Here is a 12,874-nt window from a genome sequence, read left to right on the forward strand (position 1 = left end):
CCACACAGACAACACCCACATGTTTCAATATTGAGTTGTCTACTGAATATCTTCTGAATGTAGTTTCCAATTCCAGATGAATAAGACTTCCTCAGAAAACTGATTTGATGATCAGGGTGCTGCCTCTTCCCAGAAAAAGGATGTCTTCCCACACAACCTCCATGCCATGAGGATTATGGAGAAGGCGGGTCCTCAAACAGAGAGCAGAGCCTGATTGTACGATCTGACCTCACAGAAAAGCAAAACTCCCATACAGGCTCATTCATTCATTCATCAAATACTTATTGTGTACCAGTGCTATGCAGATCACCAGAAAAATCACTATTAAAAATGAGAATAGAGGGATCCCTGGGTGGCGCAGCGGTTTGGCGCCTGCCTTTGGCCCAGGGCGTAATCCTGGAGACCCGGGATTGAATCCCACGTCGGGCTCCCGGCATGGAGCCTGCTTCTCCCTCTGCCTGTGTCTCTGCCTCTCTCTCTCTCTCTGTGTGTGACTATCATAAATAAATAAAAATTGATTTAAAAAAAAATGAGAATAGAGTTTTACTAAGGCCATTTTTATGGAGGCATAATTCACATACAATGAAGTTCACCCTTTTGCATATACAATCCTATGAATTAACAATGTATATTGCATAACCACCACCAAAATCAAGATACAGAATATTTCTATCACCCCAGGAGGTTCTCTTGTGCCCCTCTGGAACCAAGCCCTCCTATCCCCTCAGCTCCTGGCAACCTGATGTTTGTCCTTACAATTTTTGCCTTTTCCAAATGTCAAAAAAATGAAATTACATAGTATAGTAGCTTTTGCACCTGGCTTTTTCCAGTTAGCATAAACCTGTTGTGACTCCTCCATATTGTTGCCTGAATCAGTAATTAATTCCTTTTTATTACTGAGTAGTATTCCATTGTGTGGATATAGCACAATTTATTTACCCATTCACTAGTGGATGAACATTCAGGATGAACATTCAGTTGTCAGCATTATGAATAAAGCTGCTACAAGCATTAGCCTATGAGTCATTGTGTGGACATAAGTTTTCAATACTCTTGGATTAATACCTAGGAATGGCATTGCTGGGTCATTTGGAGAGTATATGTCTAAATTAAGAAGAAACTGTTTGTTTTTTAAGATTTTATTTATTTATTCATGAGAGAGAGAGAGAGAGAGAGGCAGAGACACAGGCAGAGGAAGAAGCAGGCTCCATGCTGGGAGCCCGACATGGGACTTGAATCCGAGACTCCAGGATCATGCCCTGGGCCAAAGACAGGCGCTAATCTGCTGAGCCACCCAGGGATCCCCGAAACTGTTTTTTTTAAATGGCTCTACTCTTTTGCATTGCTACCAGCAATATATACAAGTTCCAGTTGTTCTGAATCCTCACCAGGCAGACAAAGTTTTTCACAAATATCAGCCTCTTTCTTATTTAATTTCAAATCTGCAGTGGTCATGGTCACTATATCATCAGCAATGTGTGACTTTATCTTCAAGCTTCTTGCTCTATAGGCAAGGGCTCAAAAGTATGTACTGTTTGGTTGTTTCCACAATTCACATTTTTCTTTATGAAAAGGTACTATAAAAGTGCCTTAATGATCTCATCAGGTTTAAGAAATTACAGCAAGGAGAGTTAGCCATTAGCAAAATAGAAATGGACACAGAATAGTATATGCTTAGTGTTAGAAGGAATCTTAAAAGCCTTCTCTGTCCTGGCCCCTGTGGGATGCTTGAATCCCATCTGACTATGTCTCTGGCAAGGGGTCATCCAGGTTCTGCTGCAATCAGTTCTCTTTTGGAGGATCTCATTTCCTCCTACGGCAGTGTATTAATCAGAAGTCTGTAAAAGATACAGTCACCAGAAATTGTGTCAGCTGTGGACAGTCACTATCATCTCAGGGTTCATTGGTCCTCATCTGGGGCATGGGGGCCCACATCATTCCAATCCCTACTTTTATCTGACATCCCTTCAAATATTTGAAAGCAACTCTCCTGTCTCCTAAAGTACCTCCTCTCTCCCAGATTAAACATCACTGGTTCTCTTGACCATCCTCATCCAACATGATTTTGAGGCCCTTCTCTATCCTGTCCCCCTCCTCTCAACAGATACAGCTATATCTAATCTCTTCCTAAACTAGGCAGCTCAGCACCAATCCCAGAACTCATAGGGGCAGCAAACATGGGGTAGATTCTGACCTAGAGTCTCAGAGGCACTTTTTTGACAGAGGTCTCCAATGCCCCTGCTGAACTTACCACCAGCTATTATTAGCCTGGCTACTTAGTCAAATCTTCCCCAGTCTGTATTTGCAGACTTAAATTTTCGGAGACTCAAGAGAAGGACCTAAAATAATTCTCATTATAGATTCATCCAATGCTTCAATTTGCTAGGGCTTTCGGTAACCCTGATTTTATAATCACATTTACTATCTTAACCGTGTCACCGCCAAGTCTGATAAGCAGATCTACAAAATCTTTGTTCAGCAATGCGTATTTGTTGAGCACCTATGATGTCCTATGCACTTGGGCAGGCACTGTGAATACAAAGATGAATTGAATGGGGCTGTCTCTGGAGAAGCTCACAGTAGATGAGCGGGTTGTGAACCACGCTGAAAGCATCCCAAAGGACTCCATGAGTGTAATCATCAGAACTAGAACTCTGACTAGTCACTAACTCATCTACTTGCACCAGCCTCCAAACCAGACATCCCCATTTTGCCCACACGGCTGGCATAAGAAAGCCTGAAGAACATTTAGAAATCTAGATATGCTATGTCTGTACATGACTGCTGAGCTCGGGGTCAGAGTATTCAGAGGGATGAGGACCACAGTCTGCTGTGAATTGTGTTTAGTAAGTGGCTAGACCACACTCTCACCACATCCCCACTGTCCTCATCCCACTTATCCTAGTCTCAGGACAATACATAAACTTATTCACATGGCCATCAGGATTACTGAAAAGATACCATAGGATGGAGTAGATAATGAGCTCCTGGAGTGGCCCAGTTTAAGGTAAATAGGTAAATAATACAGGGGAGAGGAATGAATGAATACCCTATACAGGGGAGATGATATCCTAGGGTTTAAGCCTTATTTCAGAACAATAAATCTCGTGTGGTGCAATTTGGGCAGTGTCCAAGAGGCTGCTGGAGCTCCTAGGAGGTCCTTCTTGGACTGTGGAGATGGGCAGTCTGGGTACTAGGTGAGTTTTTGCAGGAGAGGAGGAGAGAAGTGCCTTAGCACTCGTACCCCAGGGTAGCTCCCTCACAGAAGGGAAACGACAGCGTTGAGCATTCAAACTTCAGGTAGGAGAAACACAAACCTTTTAGGTGAAGCATACTTGACAGCCATTTTATTGGACCCACAGAACATTTGTAGTACCTGGTTCGGATTGTCGTCCTGTCCGCTTCCCCCCTCCCCCCCCCCCCCCCCCCCCAGGCCACATAGGGCAAAGGTTTACATAAGTGAAGAGGTTTCCTTTCACACTAAGAAATCACAGAACCACAGATTCCCGAGGGTGGTTTAGGTCACTGACAACTCTGATCCCAAGGAGCAGACCTTCGGAAAAGTCCTGCTTCCTCAGGAAATTCTTCTTCAGCCTCCTCTTCCAGAAAACCCCCTCACATCAACCCCCGCTCCAGAAAGGCTTCCTCCAATGCCCAGGAAACAGGCTTCTGATCCAGAACGTGTCAAGTGCCAAGGAGTTTCAAGGTCAGAGTTTGAACCGCGGGCTGTTTATCCCTCCTTTGCCCTGGGAGGCCCCCCGCCCCCGCCCCCATCCCTCCTTTAGCGAGGCCCCGGGAAGGACACCGCAGCTGATTTTCCCTGCGGCCAGAGCCCCTTGAACTCCCTTCGGCCCTGTTGTTTACTCACTTCTCGCAAAGTTTCTGAAGCTGAGCCGCGGCTCCTCAGATGTTATTTATCTTTTCCTGCGAGGGACTTGTGACAGTCCAGGGTGTCGTGTATCCTGTGAGATTGTTTATCACCCAGCCCCGCCGCGCCGGGCGGCCCACTCGCCAGCACTTCACGTCCCCGAAACCCCGGACTACGTGAGCGAGCGAAGGGCGGGAGGTTCCGAGGGGCGCCGGGGTGAACCCTCGGGGGGGTGAACCGTGCGGCCACGTGTCCTCCGGCGAGGGCCGTGACCCCGGGCGCCCAGGTGACGGCCGCCGCCCGCGGCTCGGAGCGCTCGGCCCCGGTGCTGGGGGGGACCCCGAGGCGCAGCGCCCCCCGGCCGGGCGGGGGGCGCAGCGCACCCGGCGGCTTGGCTCTCGCGGCCTCCGAGGCGAGGCGCGGCCCCTCGGCCCCCTGCCGGTCCCGACGCGCGGGGGCGCTCCCGCCCGGCCCCGCCCACCCCGGCGCTCGCGCGGCCCAGGCTCGCCCTCCGCTCGGGGTCACCGGAGGGCGCGGCCCGGCGCCCGGGGAGCCGCGCGGGGGGCGCTCCCTTCTGCCCGGGACTCAGGCCCGCGGAGGATTTGAATGAGCCCGTGATTGGGGGAGCGGGGCTCGGGGGGACTCTTGTCTTTTCCCTTTCTTTCCATTTCCATCCTTTTCTCCTGGTTTTCCTGCCCTTCCCTTTCCCCTTCTGTCCGTTGGGCCTTTCGTTTATTTATCCACGAGAGACCCAGAGAGAGGCAGAGACCCAGGCGGAGGGAGAAGCAGGCTCCGCGCAAGGAGCCCCACGCGGGACTCGACTGGGGACTCCGGGATCGCGCCCTGAGCCCGAGGCGGACGCCCAAGCCCCGGGCCCCCGGGCGTCCCTCTTTTGGACCTTTCAGAGGGCCAGGTCCCCTTTGCCGTCTTTAGGAGCGTGCCCCACGCCTGGGGAACGAAGGCAGGACGGAAAGGGGCCGTGCCCTGGCTCTGCCAGCCCGTCCTTACACCACGCGCGCACACACACATGCACACTCACACACTTATGAGGAAAGATCAAACGCTCCCGGCGGCCCGAGGTCTGTTTTCTCAGGCGTCCTTCCCCCATCACCGCATTGTTAGCGGGACAATGGGCTCCTGTGTCAGTCTTGTTGGCACCAGTTTTGTACGATGCAGGAAACAGCATTTCCTCTCCGCGCTGGAAAATTAACTTGGATCGTGCTTTTCCCTTTTTATTGAGAATCCGCACACACCCCGGGAAACCCGAGCTCCCGGAGAGGGGAAGGAGCGGCAGCAATAGACATCCCAAAGTCCTGCCCCAGCCCGTCCCCTTCCCGCTCGGCTCACGGCTCCAGGCCTCTGCCAAAGGAGGAAACTCCCGGCGCTGAACAATGAGATGGGGCTGGGTGTCTCAGCAGTGACCCTCCCACTGGGGCCATCAGGAACGACGGTGCCAAACGTCAGTCACAGCCCTCGTGCAGCCCGTGCTATTTGTAAGGGGAACTTGGCAACTTCAGCTCCCAGCTGCCCGAAGACCCTCCCCAGCGCCCCCGGCTCTGGAGGCACTAGCGGTGGGCTCCAAAGTTGCCTAAGTTTGGGCCTTGGATGGAATTGCCTAGGCGGTCCCAAAATGTACAAATATGAACAACGGTTGGGCCCACAAAATTACTAGTAAATATTGTCCTGCTCCAGTTAGAACTTCTATTTTGGTATTCAAAATACCAAAGAGACTTTGCCCTGTCTCTTCTCTTTTGGACTAACAGGAGATTGCAAAATCATAGAGGCAGAGAGGAGTCTTCTTTGTCTGCAATTATCACTGTAAATGTTTACCAAAAATGTATACATTTGTGACTGCCCTAGCTAGCCCTACAAGCATCTCCTATTGCTCACTACATAGGCTGGGTATAATGACGGCTGATTGCTGAAAGTACCCATAGAATTTATACATGTATATAATTTACACGCTGTTTTCTGTACATTACACGTGTATACACCCATTCATACGATACATACCGTAATATGTGTTGAATAACTGCAATACTTTTACCATCCTGATCCCCCTACCTTGCTTTTGATGGCAGTCTGCAGAGAAGACAGCGGTTCCATCTCAAATCTGTTATAGGTGTACCTCCCCTTCTCATTAATCTTTTGCAACAAATTCTTCAAACATGTTATGGAAATTTAATTTTTGAAAATGTTATTTACTATCAAATTGTGAACTCTCAACCTTTTTGATAGTACAGCAAAATTGAGCAGAAGGTCAGATTTCCCACATACCTCCCCTGCCCCCCACATATGTGGAGCCTCTCCCACTATCAACATAACCCCGTAAAGAGGCACGTTTGTTAAAATCCATGAACCTACACGGACACACCATTATCACCCAAGTCCACTAGGGTTCATTTATGGTGTTGTGTAGTCCATGGATTTAGATAAACGTATAATGACATGTGTCTGCTATTATAGTATCATACAGAGTAGTTTCCCTGCCCTAAAAATCCTATGTTCCATCTGTTCATCCCTCTAAACCCTCAGTTTTTGAGTTAATCATCATGCCTAACTTATGTTAAGATCAAAACAGAGAATGTCAACAAAGTACTTTGAGGACTTTGTATCCTATATGAGTCAGATATAAATCAGGGTTACAGGGGCTAGTAGTCTATTGTTGGCACTGGCTTCCAACACTTCAGGTTTAGATCTGCTTTTCTTCCTGACCATCCACACTTACCCATTCTTCCTCTTCCAGCAGCAAGAGTTAATGGTCTGTAAAACAACAACAGTTAAATATTTAAATCCTCTTGGGAAGCACTAAAAAGAACCCTTTGGGACTCTTTGTAATGTGAAAATCATTCCCAGTTGCTCAAGTCTCAGTCCAGACTGAACTGGATAAAAGCCAAGGCTGCTTAATGCTTTGAATGAATGAATGATTGATAATATTCTATGTTTTTGTTTACATGTTATTTTATTTGTGAGCTTAGAAAAGAGATTATACCTTTGTAGTCTGAAGAGATAAATTTGAGGAGAAACAGGTGGAGCAATCTCTAAGAAGGTATCAATTAGGTGCATCCTAATTGCTCAAGAAAGACTATACTTTCAGGGATCATTTCTATAGTTTGCTACTAATTGCTCAACAAATATTTTGTAATAATAAGAAAATTGGTTGGCTCCTGTGGTTAGTCTAGATGCATTGAGACTTATGCAGCACAGTGTGCAAAAACCTGTATGGTACTATGAGTTTGCTTCTTAAGAGGGTCCTTACTGCTTTTGCAAAATACTGTCCATGAAAACATTGTCGCTCTTTTCTTGCCAAGGATTTTTGATAGAGCTTGTAACTCTGATTTGAACCTACTGTAGTTTTCATGTATTTGTTCCAACTAGACTGTGAGTCCCTTAAAGGATCACCCTGGGCCTGCTGGTGTATCATTGTTTCCTACACCTAGAAATGGATCAATAAATAGTCTGATGGTGATAATAGGGATAAACTAGTAACCTGTGTAAAATGAATGCAGAGGTCAAAAGTCATCATGTAGCAAATTAAATGATGTCTAATGCCCGCCCTCCAGTGGCAGCTTTCCAATGGAATTACATGGATGCGCTTCAAGGGACCGGTGGAGAAGAACCTTCTACTTGAGTGACTTTCATATTTGCAATTCCTCCATTGAGGACCATTTTACAAACATCTGTCTCAGACGAATGACAGCAACAGGCAAAGGCAGATTGCTATCGCAAAGCTACTAGTAGGGGAAACTATTTAAGATTGAACTTTCCCTGTCACTAACCCTTAAAACGCAACTTTCTGAACATGCTGAATGCTCTATGAACTAGAAGAAAAAAGACAAATTTTCAGAAAAGAAATGTTCAGAGCTGGGGAAAATGATGGAAGGTTTTAATCCTCTGTTCTCTTCAATGGAAATAGTTGTCTGCACCCAGATTCCTAAGGCTCCATCTGTCCACACCTCCTACTGGGGTTTCCACCTACATCGTTGCTGCCAGCATCTGAGAGGCAGGTTGCTTCTCCCACAGCCTTCTCACAAAAGGATTGGCCCAAATTTAAGCTAAATAAGTCAGGTGCTCACTGAGCTCTGTAGCTTCTTTGATAACTTTCAGCTAGGAGGATTTCAGGGCTCCTTAGCAGCTGGCAAATGCAGAATGGTGGCATTTCAGCTTGCTTCCCAATGGACTATTCATGCTGGCTTAACCTGTGTGGGTGACTAGGGATGAGTCTTTTATGTTCCTCATGGATTGCTGAAACATATCAGTAAAGCTGTTCCTTGGCTCCAGTCGAGAGAAGTCTATATGAAATTCTTCAGGGAGCTAATACCATGCCCTCTATTGCTACTTTTGGTGCCCATCACTGGCCTCTATTTCCTATTCTATTCCTGGGCTTCTGGTCTGGTTCTTCACCAGCCCTGACCCTCCAAGTTCCTATGCAGGTTTCCTGCCTCATAATCTTTTCCTTCTAGGACTGTTACTAGGTCTCTTTTCTAGAACTCTGGTCCCGAGGTTGAGGCCTGGTTGAGAGCCCTTACCAGACACTCCTTGCCTCCACCCATCCTAACTTCTTACTGAGGTCTTCGGCCTATGTTTACTTCATCTTAGTTTCCTTTCCCCATTGCTGATTAATTTTTTTTGGACCTGACCTAAGGATTCTGATGATCTATGGGCACCCCTCTGACACAAACATCCTCAGCAGGGCTGGATTCTCTGAGTCTCTGTTTTCCTCTTTTCTGAGGCTTTATTTTCTTTCATTGGCATCAGCTTATCATGAGTATCTGACCACTTCCCTCAAAACCTTTATTTAAATTAAAATCAATATAGGGTCATAGTCATAAACAGAGATGTGTGAGTCACAACAAGACTTGAAATACCCTGTTATGTTTGCAAGCACCTTGTAGGTGTTAGAATGCCAGGCCAGAGTCCAAGTCCGTTTATTTCCTCCTGGGTGATCTGCTCACACTTTAGGCAAGCTGCCATCTGGAGAACAGTAGTAGCTTAGATTTTCAAATGGCTAGATTCTCCCACAAGTTTGATTCACACAATCAAAGAATGACTCAGCCTTTAAAAGCACATGCCTTTAATGAATTGCACATACAAAAGAAGAGTCCTCTGATACAGAAATGCTTGGTGTATTAAACATTCTTCAAAAATCTTAAACATGAATGTTAAAGAGCAATATGTGGACCTCCTAATTTTAGTAACATCTGGATGAAAGATAGTCATGAATAAAATTCCATGACATTGTCACCAATCTCTAGCTGTGTTCAATCTCTGGTCCTACATGGATGTATTTGAGTGGAAAATATCTTTTTAACTCACCTCAAACTTTTCAGCTCTATACTCACCTCTCCCACCAGCCCCCTTCTGGTGTAAACTGGGTTCATAATAACAGAAAGCTGTCCCTCACCAATGTAAACGGAGCCTTTTTATAAAAATGCCTATTCTGCCTCTCTCTCTCTCTCTCTCTCTCTCTCGCCTTCTTCATTTCCTTCCCAAGGGCTCTGAACGAAGGAGAAAAGTGAAATGACAGGTACAGGTCAGCAACAGGAGCACCATGGTAGCCTTCTTTCCAATCAGAAGAATTTACATCATAGCCATCTTTCTTTTTTTTTTTTTTTTTTTAAGATTTTATTTATTTATTCATGAGAGACAGAGAGACAGAGAGAGCAGAGACACAGGCAGAGGGAGAAGCAGCTCCATGCAGGGAGCCTGACCTGGGACTTGATCCTGGGACTCCAGGATCACGCCCGGGCGGAAGGCAGGGGCTAAACCGCTGAGCCACCCAAGGATCCCCGTGGCCATCTTTCTTAACCAGGTTCTTTGCCATCTGAAGTCAGAGTTCATGTTCAAGCCTCAGACATGCCAGCACACCTCTCCACTCGTGCATGCATACACACACACACACACAAACTCACATTCACACATGTACATCTACCCATATATACCTTGTCACCCTGTCCAGGGCAAACCAATCCACAGGATTGACTGGGCCATCAAGACTCAATCTCTTAGAAATTTAAATCATTAAGAAATACAGGCAGAGTGAATGAGTAGGTTGACAAATGAATCATTTTAATGGGGAAGCCCTACTGAGCACTTACAATGGGCATTAAGTACACACATACCTTTTCTTTGCAATACCCCTATGAAATATGAACTGTTTTTAAATCTTAATCTAAATCCCTACTACCCAAACCTCCTCTGCAACTTTTTTTTAAAGATATATTTATGTATTTTAGAGAGAGAGAGAGAGAGAGAGAGAATGAGCGCGTGTGCCACAGGAAGGGGCAGAATGAAAGGGAGAGAATCTCAAGCAGACTCGGTGCTGAGCTGGAACCCAACACAGGGCTTGATCTCACAACCCTGAGATCATGACCTGAGCAGAAACCAAGAGTCAGACACTCATTGGACTGAGCCACCCAGGTGCCCCTGCAACTATTTTTTTTACCTGACTGAGTTGTTTCAGTCAACAGTTGCATTTCTAAGAACCTTCAGAGCTATTGTGGAGAATCTGCAGCCTACTCTGTCTCAAGAATTAAAAATTCTTCTATGTTCTCCTAAATATATAGAGTATTAAGGCAAATTTAGGAAAGAAGATTATTAAAGGAAAGAGACTGTAAAGAAAACTCCAAGAGGGGGATCCCTGGGTGGCTCAGCGGTTTAGCACCTGCCTTTGGTCCAGGGCGTGATCCTGGAGTCCCGGAATCGGATCCCACGTTGGGCTCCTGGCATGGAGCCTGCTTCTCTCTCTGCCTGTGTCTCTGCCTCTCTCTCTCTCTCTCTATGTCTATCATAAACAAATAAATAAAATCTTAAAAAAAAAACAAAACTCCAAGATGAATAAGAAGGTAACTATTCTGGGATGCCTGGGTGGCTCAGTGGTTGAGTGTTTGCCTTCGGCTCAGATCATGATCCCAGGTCCTGGGATCCAGTCCTGCATCAGGCTCCCCGTGGGGAACCTGCTTCTCCCTCTACATGTGTCTTTGCCTTTATGTATTTCTCATGAATAAATAAATAAAATATTTTTGAAAAGTTAACTATTGCTAAAGATCATAGATCAGGATTACTTCAGAATTATAGTATTAAGGTACCTATAGTTTACAAATAGTGAAACTGCATATTATAGTTTTCCTTAAATTGTTAAGTTAATCACCACTTTAAGTTTGTTTTCCTGTTTTCATTCATATAACTTACCACCTGTGTTTTCTTTTTTTTTTTTTTTTAACACATAATAATATTATGTAACTTTTATGGTAGTAATATCTAGTTCTACCTGTTTGGCAGACACTGGCAGGTGGTGAACAAAATTAGGCCTCAGATTTCAATGAATGCTAAAAATAGTGAAGAGTCAAGTTTGCAATACTCACAGATTAGTGAATCAAGAACCTGAAGTTTTGCTTTTTAAAAATAGGTTAAAAAATTTTTATAGGCTATTATTTTTTGAATCTTTTAATTGAAGTATAGTTGGCAATGTTACATTAGTTTCAGATGTACACCATAGTGATTCAGCAAGTTTATATATTTTGCTGTGCTCACCACAAGTGTAGCTGCCACCTGTCATCTCACAACACTATTAGAGTATAATAGATTCTACTCCCTTTGCTGTACCTTTTATCCTGTGACTTATTCACTCCATAACTGGGAACCTGCATCTCCCCCTCATGACTCATTCTGTCTATCCTCACCCCTCCCGTCTGGCAACCATCAGTTTGTTGATATTTATGGGTCTGTCCTAGGTTTTTTCTTTTTTTTTTTCTTTTTTTATTTTTTTTATTTGTGATAGTCACACACAGAGAGAGAGAGAGAGAGGCAGAGGGAAAAACAGGCTCCATGCACCGGGAGCCGGATGTGGGACTCGATCCCGGGTCTCCAGGATCGTGCCCCAGGCCAAAGGCAGGTGCCAAACCGCTGCGCCACCCAGGGATCCCCCTTTTTTTTTTTTTTTTAATTTTTATTTATTTGTGATAGTCACAGAGAGAGAGAGAGAATGAGGCAGAGACACAGGCAGAGGGAGAAGCAGGCTCCATGCACCGGGAGCCCGACGTGGGATTCGATCCCGGGTCTCCAGGATCGCGCCCTGGGCCAAAGGCAGGCGCCAAACCGCTGCGCCACCCAGGGATCCCTAATTTGTTTTTTATTGGTGTTCAATTTACCAACATACAGAATAACCCCCAGTGCCCGTCACCCATTCACTCCCACCCCCCGCCCTCCTCCCCTTCTACCACCCCTTGTTCGTTTCCCAGAGTTAGCAGTCTTTACGTTCTGTCTCCCTTTCTGATATTTCCCACACATTTCTTCTCCCTTCCCTTATATTCCCTTTCACTATTATTTATATTCCCCAAATGAATGAGAACATATAATGTTTGTCCTTCTCCGACTGACTTACTTCACTCAGCCTGTCCTTGCTTTTTATTTATTCGTTTGTTTCATTTTTAGATGCCATGAGTAAGTGAAATGATATGGTATTTGTCTTTTTCTGCCTGACTTTTCACTTAGCATAATATCCTCTAGGTTCATTCATGTTGTCACAATGGCAAGATCTCATCCTTTCATGTGGCTAAGTAATAGTACATTGTGTGTGTGTGTGTGTGTGTGTGTGTATGACATCTTATTTATCCACTCATCTGTCAGTGGACACTCGGGTCGCTTTTATATCTTGGTTATTGTAAATAACACTACAACAAACATACGCATAAGAGGGTACATATCTTTTTGAATTAGTGTTTTCCTTTTTTTTTTTTTTTTTGGATAAATACCAAAAAATAGTAGTGCAATTACTGGGTCATATGGCATTTCTGTATTTAATTTTTTTAGGAAACACCATCCTGTTTTCCACAGTTGCTACACCAATTTGTATTCCCACCAACAGTGCATGAGGGTTCCTTTTTCTACACATCCTGTCAACACTTGTTGTTTCTTGTCTTTTCCATTCTAGTCATTCTGACAGAGCTGATTTCTCACTGTGGTTTAGATTTGCATTCCTCTGATGATGAGTGATATTGAGCATCT

General features: G+C 45.2%; 1 long non-coding RNA gene and 1 pseudogene across 2 annotated transcripts in view; one reads left to right on the forward strand and one right to left on the reverse strand.

Annotated features, from left to right (window-relative positions):
* The window catches only part of LOC125753681 (uncharacterized), an 82,671-nt gene extending 78,380 nt beyond the window's left edge, over window positions 1-4,291 (reverse strand). The window contains exon 1 of one of the 2 annotated variants that reach the window (XR_007406054.1): window positions 3,869-4,287. This is a non-coding gene — a long non-coding RNA (uncharacterized LOC125753681). Of the gene's footprint in view, window positions 1-3,868 lie in introns of both variants that reach the window. The other variant, XR_007406053.1, reaches the window with a different exon arrangement.
* A 2,658-nt stretch (window positions 4,292-6,949) lies between these two features.
* On the forward strand, window positions 6,950-7,025 carry LOC112670225 (small nucleolar RNA U3; annotated as a pseudogene).
* Window positions 7,026-12,874: the final 5,849 nt, after the last annotated feature.

This window comes from Canis lupus, chromosome 25 (assembly GCF_003254725.2).
Source record: "Canis lupus dingo isolate Sandy chromosome 25, ASM325472v2, whole genome shotgun sequence".
Lineage (NCBI taxonomy): Eukaryota > Metazoa > Chordata > Mammalia > Carnivora > Canidae > Canis > Canis lupus.